At 39.9% G+C, this 15,184-nt stretch overlaps 1 protein-coding gene and 1 long non-coding RNA gene across 9 annotated transcripts in view; both read left to right on the forward strand.

The window, feature by feature from the left end:
• LOC143123370 (uncharacterized) overlaps positions 1 to 4,623 on the forward strand; it is a 5,497-nt gene extending 874 nt beyond the window's left edge. Inside the window, exons 3-6 of the long non-coding RNA XR_012986824.1 lie at positions 269 to 377; positions 2,821 to 2,983; positions 3,162 to 3,295; positions 4,560 to 4,623. This is a non-coding gene — a long non-coding RNA (uncharacterized LOC143123370). The remainder of the gene's footprint in view (positions 1 to 268; positions 378 to 2,820; positions 2,984 to 3,161; positions 3,296 to 4,559) is intronic.
• fnbp1b (formin binding protein 1b) overlaps positions 1 to 15,184 on the forward strand; it is a 94,200-nt gene that overhangs the window by 55,642 nt on the left and 23,374 nt on the right. The window lies entirely within an intron of this gene.

A 15,184-nucleotide genomic window follows, 5' to 3' on the forward strand; every position in this document is an offset into this window, starting at 1 on the left:
TCCTAAGACATACTTTCACAAAACCTGGTGTTATATTGGTTAAACTAACACCACGTTTGTAGTTGCTAGCACATTATGCTAGGCAGCTCATATGCAAAGATGGCTAAGTAAATTGTAAAAGTGAGCCAGCATAATGTGCTAGCAATTACGAATTTGGTGCACATTGAGTTAGCAACAGTTCATTTCCCTTGAAGGAATAACTTCTGCTGTCCAAATGTGGTAAACTGACACGATACAAATCGTTTAATATAAATGTCTTCATTTACAGATTAACATGCTACAACGAAGACAAAATCCCATGCGCGAAGCATGTGACCATGCACGTAATTGCAGAGACACTGAAATGCTGGAAGCTAAGTTCATTAGCCCTAAAAAAGGTATGTAATATTTTAAACCGGAAACAGCAGGAAAACAGAAATGTTTGCTAACAGCTCAGAACTCTGTAAAAGATGTTCAGTTGTGTCTTGAGATCTACTTATTCCTCCACAAGGCGCTATTTTAAAAACTAGCTTCAGGCAGGCAGTGTCATATTCAAGTTCACAGACTACAGCAATTTGTTTGTTCAAGTAATTCTGCGCTGGTTTTGAGTTGTGTAGGTTGCAGTATAAAGTGAGAGTGTTATCATGTACAAGTGTTGAGAGTTCGCCGACATGCTGCAAACATTTAACATATGTCCCCGCTCGATAGTGGTAAGAATATGCTTAATTTATGTGTCAGCCTGTGTGCTGTTTGTTTACACTGAGCAAAGGTCACAGTCATTTGCCTGTGAACAGTAAGACTCAACCGTGGATAAATTCGGCGTTAACAAATGGTCTCCTTCACATGCGGTGAAGGCATAGCACAGACAAGCTCACAAGACGCTGTGAACTTTTGTCGAACACTTTGGTCGTTCGCATGTTTGTTTGATGTGTAAAGGCGACGTGATGTCGGGTATTACATTCACATCAAGCCAGAGGTAATCATGCATGCCTGTGTATGCGCGTGACTACATGTTTATTTACTGGTTTGACTAAGATTTGCAGTCAGGACGCTTTCTTGCTTGTTAATGTAGGCTACACCTGTTGAGAGTTCGCCTACATGCTGCAAAAACATGTCCCCGCTATTGGTAAGAAATATGCTTAATGTTTCAGTCTTGTGCGCTGTTTTTGGATACTGAGCAAAAGTCACAGTAATTTACGTGTTAACAGCAAGTAATTCAAACTGAACCGTGGATAAATTCGGCTTTAACAAAGTCGTTGTCTCGTTCACATGCGTTGAAGGCATACGTTGTACGTCAATGTTGCAATACATTTCAAGGAGCTGCATGAATAACGGAAGGCGTGAATGAAGTGGCCACTGTATGTAGCACAGACGAGCTCTCAAGAAGACGCTGTAAACTTTTTGTCGAACACTTTGGTCGTCGGCAGGTTTGTTTCATAGATGTGTAAATGCTGGCGACGTGATGTATATAATCACTTGTAGACTTCACACCAGTCATGCCTGTGTAGCAGCTACAGTAGGCTATGCTCGTGGCTACGTTTATTTAGTGGAAATTTGAGTAAGATTTGCAGTCAGGACACGATTTCTTGCTTGTTCATGCTCAAGATTAGAAAATAATGCGTATAATCGTGTGCTTTGAAGTGTTACTTTTAAACATGGAGTGAAGATGGCTTGATTCAAAGATTATGTTTCAAGAGATTGTGGACTTTAGCTTAGGCCATCGATAACAGTATTAATATACTGCAAAACTGCTGCTTATCTAATACAATCTAACCAAGTGTTATTAATCTTATATCAAGATCAGAAACTATATGCCATGGTATTGTTTTCAGTATAATGAGTTATACAGAGTATCTAGACCCCTCTAGTTTCTGATCTTGAGGGTTCCCTCTCAGTAACAACGTGAACAACGCACATCACACACTCACCAACCAATCCTGAACAGTTCGGACAGTGTATGACATCTAGGTGTAGATGTGAAATGTACAAAGTGTATGACATCTAGGTGTAGATGTGAAAAAGTTAACTTTCAGTTCAAAAGCAGCGGTAGCATAGGCTAGTGTTGTTCAACAATGAGCTAGGTTAATAGATGGAAGCAACACAAATAGCAAGGGATCTTCAAATTAAAGTTACAACGATATCTGTGCCTTAGGCAGAAGGGATACTGTCTATGTACACATCTGACTGTTTGAAAATGACAGCGCAAATGCGCACTTCTCACTCTCCACACATGCATTTCTCGTGGTAAATGTTTGTCTATGCTTCCCCTCCAGATTGAATTTTACATTACATTTACGAGATCTTAGCATTGAGGCAGATATAGAATGATCAAGCCAAATAACAGGCCATGATGAATGCTCTGCAAATAGGCTAAAATAAATCAACTGATGTACCCTATTTAGATGTGTTGAATTTTGTTGTATGCACACTTTTCCCTATGAGAAACTTTACTAGTAGGCTACTGGCAATAATTCAAAACTACTTTCACCTCTGCTTTTACATGCAAATTTAAAATAGAAACCACTTGTGAATAACCAAGATTTTTTTCATGCGGGTATAATTTACAGGGATTGGACTGGTATGATTTATCATAGCCTACTTTATCATACTGGCATGATTTAAAACATAGGGTGAAAGTGAGAATTCATGAAGCACTTTTGAGAAAATGTCAAAATATTGAGATATATATTCTATATTGTCAAATAGACTAAAAATATTGCAATATTATTTTTAGCCATATCGCCCAGCCCTAACTGGTTCCTGATTTAAGGCCTAAGTTTATATGCTCATGTATGCTGATGAAGTTTTTTGTACATTTCTGACCCACATTCTGTTTTTCAGGCCGTGGTGTCTTTACCTTAGCACCATTCCAGCAGGGTGATTTCGTGGTTGAATACAGAGGAGTAATCATTGATGCAGTAGAAGCTCAGCATAGGAGGAAAATCTACCATAAAGCTTGCTGTGTCTTTTTGTTTGACTTTAAATGGAAAGGCAAATGGTGGTGGTAAGTTTTAGGCTAATAGGTAAAGTGCTACTGCCAGTTCCAGAGGTCTTACTAAATGTACTAACTGGATTAAAAAAAACTGTAAAACTCTTAGGGCGTTAGAAAATGAGCCTATTTCTCAAAAAATTGGAGTGTTCCTTCAAAAAATTGCTCTTGTTGATTTTAATGCATTTTCCAGCATTGACGCAGCATTGGAAGACAACAGTCTTGGGAGATTGGTGAATGATGACCATAAGACTCCTAATTGCCGCATGAAGTTAATTGAGGTTGATGGTAAACCACATCTCTGTTTGTTGGCCATGGAGAAATGAGGTGAGATCTAGCAGCGTTAGCAATTTCTGTTTAAAATAATAACTTTATTAGATTTAAATTAGAATAATAGCTTTCTTCGATTTCTGTGTACTGCTTTTCAGTTTACAAACACCTGTACTTTGCTTGCATGGTTTTATTAATCACTGTCCCAACCTGTGAGTGATCCCTTTCTTAGTTAGCGTGCTTCCATCCAACTTGCTAATGCACATTTTATCTATTCGAATGGAAACAACGTGAAATGCACATCAAAATTTTGAATGCGCATCAATATTTGATTTGCTAGAGGGGGGGTGGATCCACTCTCGATGCGCATAAGGTATAATGCGAATAAAGTTGATGGAAACAGTTTATTCGCATTGCGTTATGTAACCTTCAGAGAATCTCAGCCATCTCTGGCGCTTCCCCAACATTAGGCAACTTAATGTGCTCTCTTGCTTGTTCCTGTAGAATAAAACAAATTGAATTCACACATCGGTGCACAGTTGTTTTGCTGACGCCAAAGTTTTCAATAACAACTCTGTATTCGGAACACGTCGCAAGTTTATGCAACATGCCATTCCTGTAGAAAACCTGTAGCCCAATTAAATGCCTGCAGGTATGACTGCTTTAACAATAGAATGATAGGGTAAAATATCATTCCTGAATACTGAATATCATAATATATTAGCCTAAAATTAATGTGCAGTAAGCAGAATGTAGGCATGGCTGCATGTGACATTTCTACAGATCAGAATGATATATGCCTAACAACTGTTTTGAGTTAAGGCTATAGTTAAGCTTATTGAACACAGACATTTACATCGATAGTCTGGTGTTATAATTTATTTGCCTCGGGTGTACTGTGGAGTGGGTAAGACTGTTTTTAGTGGCAGGCTAACACATACTGATCACTTGCGCTAGCCTAGCACCTGCGAACTCTGCAACTAGAACTATTCTACCTCAGCTTGCTATGCATTGTCATTATTGAAGTCGAGTATGTTTGTGTGTAGGGTTTGTAGGTTTTTTAAGATTTCTTTCACTTAGTCCCCACAACTAATGCTTTATCCTTTCTTAACTTGCTTCTAATTATCATATTGAAGTCAGGTTTGTGTGTAGGGCCTTCATGGTTTCTTGCACCCGGTCCCTATAACTCATGTTAAATAAAATAATGAAAGATGGCAATCTAAGTGCAAGGTGAAAGTGTTTAGAAGGTTGTTATGACTGACGGTCTATTTATAAGGTACACGTTAACACTTTGTGCCCATGTCTTTCTCTTCTTATCAAGGGTGAGGCTGCCACTTGCAGCTTGGAAAATGTGCCTTCTACCAGTGACCTCCCAACATCTGCCACTCAGGTAACATAATCAGTCTTTGCCTGTTGTGGAAATAGTATTGTGAAGCAGAATTTGACGGTCATTAGGTAGGCTAGGGCCACAGTAATAGCGCTGGTGCTTACACCTCATGTGAAACTAGTTTGTCCAGCTATCGTTCTGCTCACTTTAACATAACTCCTGGAGCTGTATGTAAACTATTGCTAACTAGCTAGTTAGCCACTAATTTGAATTACATCATACTAGGAGAGAGAAAATGCCAGGCAGAAAGTAACCATTCTTGTCATCTCATGAGAGAGGCTGCTTGTATGTCTGTTAGCACTACTTTGCTAGCCTAAGTAACATTAGCAATGGGTACAGTTTATAGCATACATGCACTGTTTTAAAAAAAGATACAAATCTAAGTGCAAGGTGAAGGTGTTTAGAAGGTTGTTATGACTGACGGTCTATTCATAGGGTACATGTTAACACTTTGTGCACATGTATTTCTCTTCTTATCAAGGGTGAGGATGCCACTTGCAGCCTGGAAAATGTGCCTTCTAGCAGTGACCTCCCAACATGTGCCACTCAGGTAACATAATCATGATGTGTCTGTTAGCACTACGTAGCCAGCCTAAGTAACGTAACCTTTGGGTACAGTTTATAGCATACAATTTCTTCCCCTTTGTCTTGCAATATATGTAGTCTTTGCTTTCACTTGATTCCAACAACTGATATATCCTATTGAAGCTGAGAGTAGGCCAGGGCTTTTTGAATTCTATCAATTGGTCCCCACAACTGATGTTTTATCCTACCTCACTTTGATTCTAACTGTTTTATTGAAGTGAAGTGTGTGTAGGACCGCTTGAGATGGCTTTAGTTGGTCCCCACAACTTTGTGTGTGTAGGACTGTTTCATTTGGTCCCCACAACTGATGTTTTATCTTACCTCACTTTGATTTTAACTGTTTTATTGAAGTGAAGTGTGTGTAGGACCGCTTGAGATGCCTTTAGTTGGTCCCCACAACTTTGTGTGTGTAGGACTTTTTCAATTGGTTCCCACAACTCATGTTTTATCCTACCTCACTTTGATTCTAACTGTTTTATTGAAGTGAAGTGTGTGTAGGACCGCTTGAGATGCCTTTAGTTGGTCCCCACAACTTTGTGTGTGTAGGACTTTTTCAATTGGTCCCCACAAGTGATGTTTTTACAGTCCCTCAATTTTAAGTGTTTGGCAGTAGCTGAGTGTATTCCGTGCCTTTTCAAAGGGGTCGGTCAGGATTCTAGACATAGAACCTCATTTTCAAGTTAGCAAGTGTGATATTTATCAGTGGAGACTGTTTTCAGCACGTTTTATCCAGTCCTTCTAGTTGCAGAGTTGCAAGTCAACAGTATGTGTTAGCCTGCCAGTAAAAACAGTCTTACCCACTCCACAGTGCACCCGAGGCATATCAATTATAACACCAGACTATCGATGTAAATGTCTGTGTTGATAGAATACTGTTAGAAATAAAATTACCCTTGCATTGCATTGCAATAGTTATACTTTGTTCCCTGAAGTTGGTAGTAGGCATATAACCAACGGCAGCGGGAGCGGCGGACTGATATTACCTAGGCTACTACTAGGTGTCCCGATTGGAGTGCGCTTCTCTGTTTACTTTTCGGCGCAGTACTACTAACCAGAGCAAGTAAAATTCTGCCGCTGCTTAGAAACTAGTCCCTCAAAATGTAATGCGATCATTTAAAATGCAAGGATAGAATAATGTTAGAAATAAAACTATCAACACAGACATTTACATCGAAAGTCTGGCGTTATAATTTATTTGCCTCGGGTGTACTGTGGAGTGGGTAAGACTGTTTTTAGTGGCAGGCTAACACATACGGATGACTTGCGCTAGCCTAGCACCTGCGAACTCTGCAACTAGAAGGACTGGATGAAATATGTTTAAAACGGTCTCCACTGATAAATATCACACTTGCTAACTTGGAAATGAAGGTCCTATGTCCAAAATCCTGAACCACACCTTTAAATTCCTTTGTATGGTCTTCACAACTGATCATTTATTCTACCTCAGCTTGCTATGCATTGTCATTATTGAAGTTGAGTATGTTTGTGCGTAGGGTTTGTAGGTTTTTTAAGATTTCTTTCACTTAGTCCCCACAACTAATGCTTTATCCTTTCTTAACTTGCTTCTAATTATCATATTGAAGTCAGGTTTGTGTGTAGGGCCTTCATGGTTTCTTGCACCCGGTCCCTATAACTCATGTTAAATAAAATAATGAAAGATGGCAATCTAAGTGCAAGGTGTTTAGAAGGTTGTTATGACTGACGGTCTATTTATAAGGTACACGTTAACACTTTGTGCCCATGTCTTTCTCTTCTTATCAAGGGTGAGGATGCCACTTGCAGCCTGGAAAATGTGTCTTCTACCAGTGACCTCCCAACATCTGCCACTCAGGTAACATAATCAGTCTTTGCCTGTTGTGGAAATAGTATTGTGAAGCAGAATTTGACGGTCATTAGGTAGGCTAGGGCCACAGTAATAGCGCTGGTGCTTACACCTCATGTGAAACTAGTTTGTCCAGCTATCGTTCTGCTCACTGTAACATAACTCCTGGAGCTGTATGTAAACTATTGCTAACTAGCTAGTTAGCCACTAATTTGAATTACATGCAACTTTTACTGCATCATACTAGGAGAGAGAAAATGCCAGGCAGAAAGTAACCATTCTTGTCCTCTCATGAGAGAGGCTGCTTATATGTCTGTTAGCACTACTTTGCTAGCCTAAGTAACATTAGCAATGGGTACAGTTTATAGCATACATGCACTGTTTTAAAAAAAGATACAAATCTAAGTGCAAGGTGAAGGTGTTTAGAAGGTTGTTATGACTGACGGTCTATTCATAGGGTACATGTTAACACTTTGTGCACATGTATTTCTCTTCTTATCAAGGGTGAGGATGCCACTTGCAGCCTGGAAAATGTGCCTTCTAGCAGTGACCTCCCAACATGTGCCACTCAGGTAACATAATCATGATTAGTCTGTTAGCACTACGTAGCCAGCCTAAGTAACGTAACCTTTGGGTACAGTTTATAGCATACAATTTCTTCCCCTTTGTCTTACAATATATGTAGTCTTTTCTTTCACTTGATTCCAACAACTGATATATCCTATTGAAGCTGAGAGTAGGCCAGGGCTTTTTGAATTCTATCAATTGGTCCCCACAACTGATGTTTTATCCTACCTCACTTTGATTCTAACTGTTTTATTGAAGTGAAGTGTGTGTAGGACCGCTTGAGATGCCTTTAGTTGGACCCCACAACTTTGTGTGTGTAGGACCTTTTCATTTGGTCCCCACAACTGATGTTTTATCCTACCTCACTTTGATTTTAACTGTTTTATTGAAGTGAAGTGTGTGTAGGACCGCTTGAGATGCCTTTAGTTGGTCCCTACAACTTTGTGTGTGTAGGACTTTTTCAATTGGTTCCCACAACTCATGTTTTATCCTACCTCACTTTGATTCTAACTGTTTTATTGAAGTGAAGTGTGTGTAGGACCGCTTGAGATGCCTTTAGTTGGTCCCCACAACTTTGTGTGTGTAGGACTTTTTCAATTGGTCCCCACAAGTGATGTTTTTACAGTCCCTCAATTTTAAGTGTTTGGCAGTAGCTGAGTGTATTCCGTGCCTTTTCAAAGGGGTGGGTCAGGATTCTAGACATAGAACCTCATTTTCAAGTTAGCAAGTGTGATATTTATCAGTGGAGACTGTTTTCAGCACGTTTTATCCAGTCCTTCTAGTTGCAGAGTTGCAAGTCAACAGTATGTGTTAGCCTGCCACTAAAAACAGTCTTACCCACTCCACAGTGCACCCGAGGCATATCAATTATAACACCAGACTATCGATGTAAATGTCTGTGTTGATAGAATACTGTTAGAAATAAAATTACCCTTGCATTGCATTGCAATAGTTATACTTTGTTCCCTGAAGTTGGTAGTAGGCATATAAGCAACGGCAGCGGCAGCGGCGGACTGATATTACCTAGGCTACTACTAGGTGTCCCGATTGGAGTGCGCTTCTCTGTTTACTTTTCGGCGCAGTACTACTAACCAGAGCAAGTAAAATTCTGCCGCTGCTTAGAAACTAGTCCCTCAAAATGTAATGCGATCATTTAAAATGCAAGGATAGAATAATGTTAGAAATAAAACTATCAACACAGACATTTACATCGAAAGTCTGGCGTTATAATTAATTTGCCTCGGGTGTACTGTGGAGTGGGTAAGACTGTTTTTAGTGGCAGGCTAACACATACGGATGACTTGCGCTAGCCTAGCACCTGCGAACTCTGCAACTAGAAGGACTGGATGAAATATGTTTAAAACGGTCTCCACTGATAAATATCACACTTGCTAACTTGGAAATGAAGGTCCTATGTCCAAAATCCTGAACCACACCTTTAAATTCCTTTGTATGGTCTTCACAACTGATCATTTATTCTACCTCAGCTTCCTATGCATTGTCATTATTGAAGTTGAGTATGTTTGTGTGTAGGGTTTGTAGGTTTTTTAAGATTTCTTTCACTTAGTCCCCACAACTAATGCTTTATCCTTTCTTAACTTGCTACTAATTATCATATTGAAGTCAGGTTTGTGTGTAGGGCCTTCATGGTTTCTTGCACCCGGTGCCTATAACTCATGTTAAATAAAATAATGAAAGATGGCAATTTAAGTGCAAGGTGAAAGTGTTTAGAAGGTTGTTATGACTGACGGTCTATTTATAAGGTACACGTTAACACTTTGTGCCCATGTCTTTCTCTTCTTATCAAGGGTGAGGATGCCACTTGCAGCCTGGAAAATGTGTCTTCTACCAGTGACCTCCCAACATCTGCCACTCAGGTAACATAATCAGTCTTTGCCTGTTGTGGAAATAGTATTGTGAAGCAGAATTTGACGGTCATTAGGTAGGCTAGGGCCACAGTAATAGCGCTGGTGCTTACACCTCATGTGAAACTAGTTTGTCCAGCTATCGTTCTGCTCACTGTAACATAACTCCTGGAGCTGTATGTAAACTATTGCTAACTAGCTAGTTAGCCACTAATTTGAATTACATGCAACTTTTACTGCATCATACTAGGAGAGAGAAAATGCCAGGCAGAAAGTAACCATTCTTGTCATCTCATGAGAGAGGCTGCTTGTATGTCTGTTAGCACTACTTTGCTAGCCTAAGTAACATTAGCAATGGGTACAGTTTATAGCATACATGCACTGTTTTAAAAAAAGATACAAATCTAAGTGCAAGGTGAAGGTGTTTAGAAGGTTGTTATGACTGACGGTCTATTCATAGGGTACATGTTAACACTTTGTGCACATGTATTTCTCTTCTTATCAAGGGTGAGGATGCCACTTGCAGCCTGGAAAATGTGCCTTCTAGCAGTGACCTCCCAACATGTGCCACTCAGGTAACATAATCATGATGTGTCTGTTAGCACTACGTAGCCAGCCTAAGTAACGTAACCTTTGGGTACAGTTTATAGCATACAATTTCTTCCCCTTTGTCTTACAATATATGTAGTCTTTTCTTTCACTTGATTCCAACAACTGATATATCCTATTGAAGCTGAGAGTAGGCCAGGGCTTTTTGAATTCTATCAATTGGTCCCCACAACTGATGTTTTATCCTACCTCACTTTGATTCTAACTGTTTTATTGAAGTGAAGTGTGTGTAGAACGCTTGAGATGCCTTTAGTTGGTCCCCACAACTTTGTGTGTGTAGGACTTTTTCAATTGGTCCCCACAACTCATGTTTTATCCTACCTCACTTTGATTCTAACTGTTTTATTGAAGTGAAGTGTGTGTAGGACCGCTTGAGATGCCTTTAGTTGGTCCCCACAACTTTGTGTGTGTAGTACTTTTTCAATTGGTCCCCACAGGTGATGTTTTTACAGTCCCTCAATTTTAAGTGTTTGGCAGTAGCTGAGTGTATTCCGTGCCTTTTCAAAGGGGTGGGTCAGGATTCTAGACATAGAACCTCATTTTCAAGTTAGCAAGTGTGATATTTATCAGTGGAGACTGTTTTCAGCACGTTTTATCCAGTCCTTCTAGTTGCAGAGTTGCAAGTCAACAGTATGTGTTAGCCTGCCAGTAAAAACAGTCTTACCCACTCCACAGTGCACCCGAGGCATATCAATTATAACACCAGACTATCGATGTAAATGTCTGTGTTGATAGAATACTGTTAGAAATAAAATTACCCTTGCATTGCATTGCAATAGTTATACTTTGTTCCCTGAAGTTGGTAGTAGGCATATAAGCAACGGCAGCGGCAGCGGCGGACTGATATTACCTAGGCTACTACTAGGTGTCCCGATTGGAGTGCGCTTCTCTGTTTACTTTTCGGCGCAGTACTACTAACCAGAGCAAGTAAAATTCTGCCGCTGCTTAGAAACTAGTCCCTCAAAATGTGATGCGATCATTTAAAATGCAAGGATAGAATAATGTTAGAAATAAAACTATCAACACAGACATTTACATCGAAAGTCTGGCGTTATAATTAATTTGCCTCGGGTGTACTGTGGAGTGGGTAAGACTGTTTTTAGTGGCAGGCTAACACATACGGATGACTTGCGCTAGCCTAGCACCTGCGAACTCTGCAACTAGAAGGACTGGATGAAATATGTTTAAAACGGTCTCCACTGATAAATATCACACTTGCTAACTTGGAAATGAAGGTCCTATGTCCAAAATCCTGAACCACACCTTTAAATTCCTTTGTATGGTCTTCACAACTGATCATTTATTCTACCTCAGCTTCCTATGCATTGTCATTATTGAAGTTGAGTATGTTTGTGTGTAGGGTTTGTAGGTTTTTTAAGATTTCTTTCACTTAGTCCCCACAACTAATGCTTTATCCTTTCTTAACTTGCTACTAATTATCATATTGAAGTCAGGTTTGTGTGTAGGGCCTTCATGGTTTCTTGCACCCGGTGCCTATAACTCATGTTAAATAAAATAATGAAAGATGGCAATTTAAGTGCAAGGTGAAAGTGTTTAGAAGGTTGTTATGACTGACGGTCTATTTATAAGGTACACGTTAACACTTTGTGCCCATGTCTTTCTCTTCTTATCAAGGGTGAGGATGCCACTTGCAGCTTGGAAAATGTGCCTTCTACCAGTGACCTCCCAACATCTGCCACTCAGGTAACATAATCAGTCTTTGCCTGTTGTGGAAATAGTATTGTGAAGCAGAATTTGACGGTCATTAGGTAGGCTAGGGCCACAGTAATAGCGCTGGTGCTTACACCTCATGTGAAACTAGTTTGTCCAGCTATCGTTCTGCTCACTTTAACATAACTCCTGGAGCTGTATGTAAACTATTGCTAACTAGCTAGTTAGCCACTAATTTGAATTACATCATACTAGGAGAGAGAAAATGCCAGGCAGAAAGTAACCATTCTTGTCATCTCATGAGAGAGGCTGCTTGTATGTCTGTTAGCACTACTTTGCTAGCCTAAGTAACATTAGCAATGGGTACAGTTTATAGCATACATGCACTGTTTTAAAAAAAGATACAAATCTAAGTGCAAGGTGAAGGTGTTTAGAAGGTTGTTATGACTGACGGTCTATTCATAGGGTACATGTTAACACTTTGTGCACATGTATTTCTCTTCTTATCAAGGGTGAGGATGCCACTTGCAGCCTGGAAAATGTGCCTTCTAGCAGTGACCTCCCAACATGTGCCACTCAGGTAACATAATCATGATGTGTCTGTTAGCACTACGTAGCCAGCCTAAGTAACGTAACCTTTGGGTACAGTTTATAGCATACAATTTCTTCCCCTTTGTCTTACAATATATGTAGTCTTTTCTTTCACTTGATTCCAACAACTGATATATCCTATTGAAGCTGAGAGTAGGCCAGGGCTTTTTGAATTCTATCAATTGGTCCCCACAACTGATGTTTTATCCTACCTCACTTTGATTCTAACTGTTTTATTGAAGTGAAGTGTGTGTAGAACGCTTGAGATGCCTTTAGTTGGTCCCCACAACTTTGTGTGTGTAGGACTTTTTCAATTGGTCCCCACAACTCATGTTTTATCCTACCTCACTTTGATTCTAACTGTTTTATTGAAGTGAAGTGTGTGTAGGACCGCTTGAGATGCCTTTAGTTGGTCCCCACAACTTTGTGTGTGTAGTACTTTTTCAATTGGTCCCCACAGGTGATGTTTTTACAGTCCCTCAATTTTAAGTGTTTGGCAGTAGCTGAGTGTATTCCGTGCCTTTTCAAAGGGGTGGGTCAGGATTCTAGACATAGAACCTCATTTTCAAGTTAGCAAGTGTGATATTTATCAGTGGAGACTGTTTTCAGCACGTTTTATCCAGTCCTTCTAGTTGCAGAGTTGCAAGTCAACAGTATGTGTTAGCCTGCCAGTAAAAACAGTCTTACCCACTCCACAGTGCACCCGAGGCATATCAATTATAACACCAGACTATCGATGTAAATGTCTGTGTTGATAGAATACTGTTAGAAATAAAATTACCCTTGCATTGCATTGCAATAGTTATACTTTGTTCCCTGAAGTTGGTAGTAGGCATATAAGCAACGGCAGCGGCAGCGGCGGACTGATATTACCTAGGCTACTACTAGGTGTCCCGATTGGAGTGCGCTTCTCTGTTTACTTTTCGGCGCAGTACTACTAACCAGAGCAAGTAAAATTCTGCCGCTGCTTAGAAACTAGTCCCTCAAAATGTGATGCGATCATTTAAAATGCAAGGATAGAATAATGTTAGAAATAAAACTATCAACACAGACATTTACATCGAAAGTCTGGCGTTATAATTAATTTGCCTCGGGTGTACTGTGGAGTGGGTAAGACTGTTTTTAGTGGCAGGCTAACACATACGGATGACTTGCGCTAGCCTAGCACCTGCGAACTCTGCAACTAGAAGGACTGGATGAAATATGTTTAAAACGGTCTCCACTGATAAATATCACACTTGCTAACTTGGAAATGAAGGTCCTATGTCCAAAATCCTGAACCACACCTTTAAATTCCTTTGTATGGTCTTCACAACTGATCATTTATTCTACCTCAGCTTCCTATGCATTGTCATTATTGAAGTTGAGTATGTTTGTGTGTAGGGTTTGTAGGTTTTTTAAGATTTCTTTCACTTAGTCCCCACAACTAATGCTTTATCCTTTCTTAACTTGCTACTAATTATCATATTGAAGTCAGGTTTGTGTGTAGGGCCTTCATGGTTTCTTGCACCCGGTGCCTATAACTCATGTTAAATAAAATAATGAAAGATGGCAATTTAAGTGCAAGGTGAAAGTGTTTAGAAGGTTGTTATGACTGACGGTCTATTTATAAGGTACACGTTAACACTTTGTGCCCATGTCTTTCTCTTCTTATCAAGGGTGAGGATGCCACTTGCAGCTTGGAAAATGTGCCTTCTACCAGTGACCTCCCAACATCTGCCACTCAGGTAACATAATCAGTCTTTGCCTGTTGTGGAAATAGTATTGTGAAGCAGAATTTGACGGTCATTAGGTAGGCTAGGGCCACAGTAATAGCGCTGGTGCTTACACCTCATGTGAAACTAGTTTGTCCAGCTATCGTTCTGCTCACTTTAACATAACTCCTGGAGCTGTATGTAAACTATTGCTAACTAGCTAGTTAGCCACTAATTTGAATTACATCATACTAGGAGAGAGAAAATGCCAGGCAGAAAGTAACCATTCTTGTCATCTCATGAGAGAGGCTGCTTGTATGTCTGTTAGCACTACTTTGCTAGCCTAAGTAACATTAGCAATGGGTACAGTTTATAGCATACATGCACTGTTTTAAAAAAAGATACAAATCTAAGTGCAAGGTGAAGGTGTTTAGAAGGTTGTTATGACTGACGGTCTATTCATAGGGTACATGTTAACACTTTGTGCACATGTATTTCTCTTCTTATCAAGGGTGAGGATGCCACTTGCAGCCTGGAAAATGTGCCTTCTAGCAGTGACCTCCCAACATGTGCCACTCAGGTAACATAATCATGATGTGTCTGTTAGCACTACGTAGCCAGCCTAAGTAACGTAACCTTTGGGTACAGTTTATAGCATACAATTTCTTCCCCTTTGTCTTACAATATATGTAGTCTTTTCTTTCACTTGATTCCAACAACTGATATATCCTATTGAAGCTGAGAGTAGGCCAGGGCTTTTTGAATTCTATCAATTGGTCCCCACAACTGATGTTTTATCCTACCTCACTTTGATTCTAACTGTTTTATTGAAGTGAAGTGTGTGTAGAACGCTTGAGATGCCTTTAGTTGGTCCCCACAACTTTGTGTGTGTAGGACTTTTTCAATTGGTCCCCACAACTCATGTTTTATCCTACCTCACTTTGATTCTAACTGTTTTATTGAAGTGAAGTGTGTGTAGGACCGCTTGAGATGCCTTTAGTTGGTCCCCACAACTTTGTGTGTGTAGTACTTTTTCAATTGGTCCCCACAGGTGATGTTTTTACAGTCCCTCAATTTTAAGTGTTTGGCAGTAGCTGAGTGTATTCCGTGCCTTTTCAAAGGGGTGGGTCAGGATTCTAGACATAGAACCTCATT

The sequence above is a fragment of the Alosa pseudoharengus genome, unplaced genomic scaffold (genome assembly GCF_046254945.1).
Source record: "Alosa pseudoharengus isolate Yale_2024_CS ecotype anadromous, Long Island Sound unplaced genomic scaffold, YU_APseudo_1.1 YU_APseudo_1.1_scf_14, whole genome shotgun sequence".
Lineage (NCBI taxonomy): Eukaryota > Metazoa > Chordata > Actinopteri > Clupeiformes > Clupeidae > Alosa > Alosa pseudoharengus.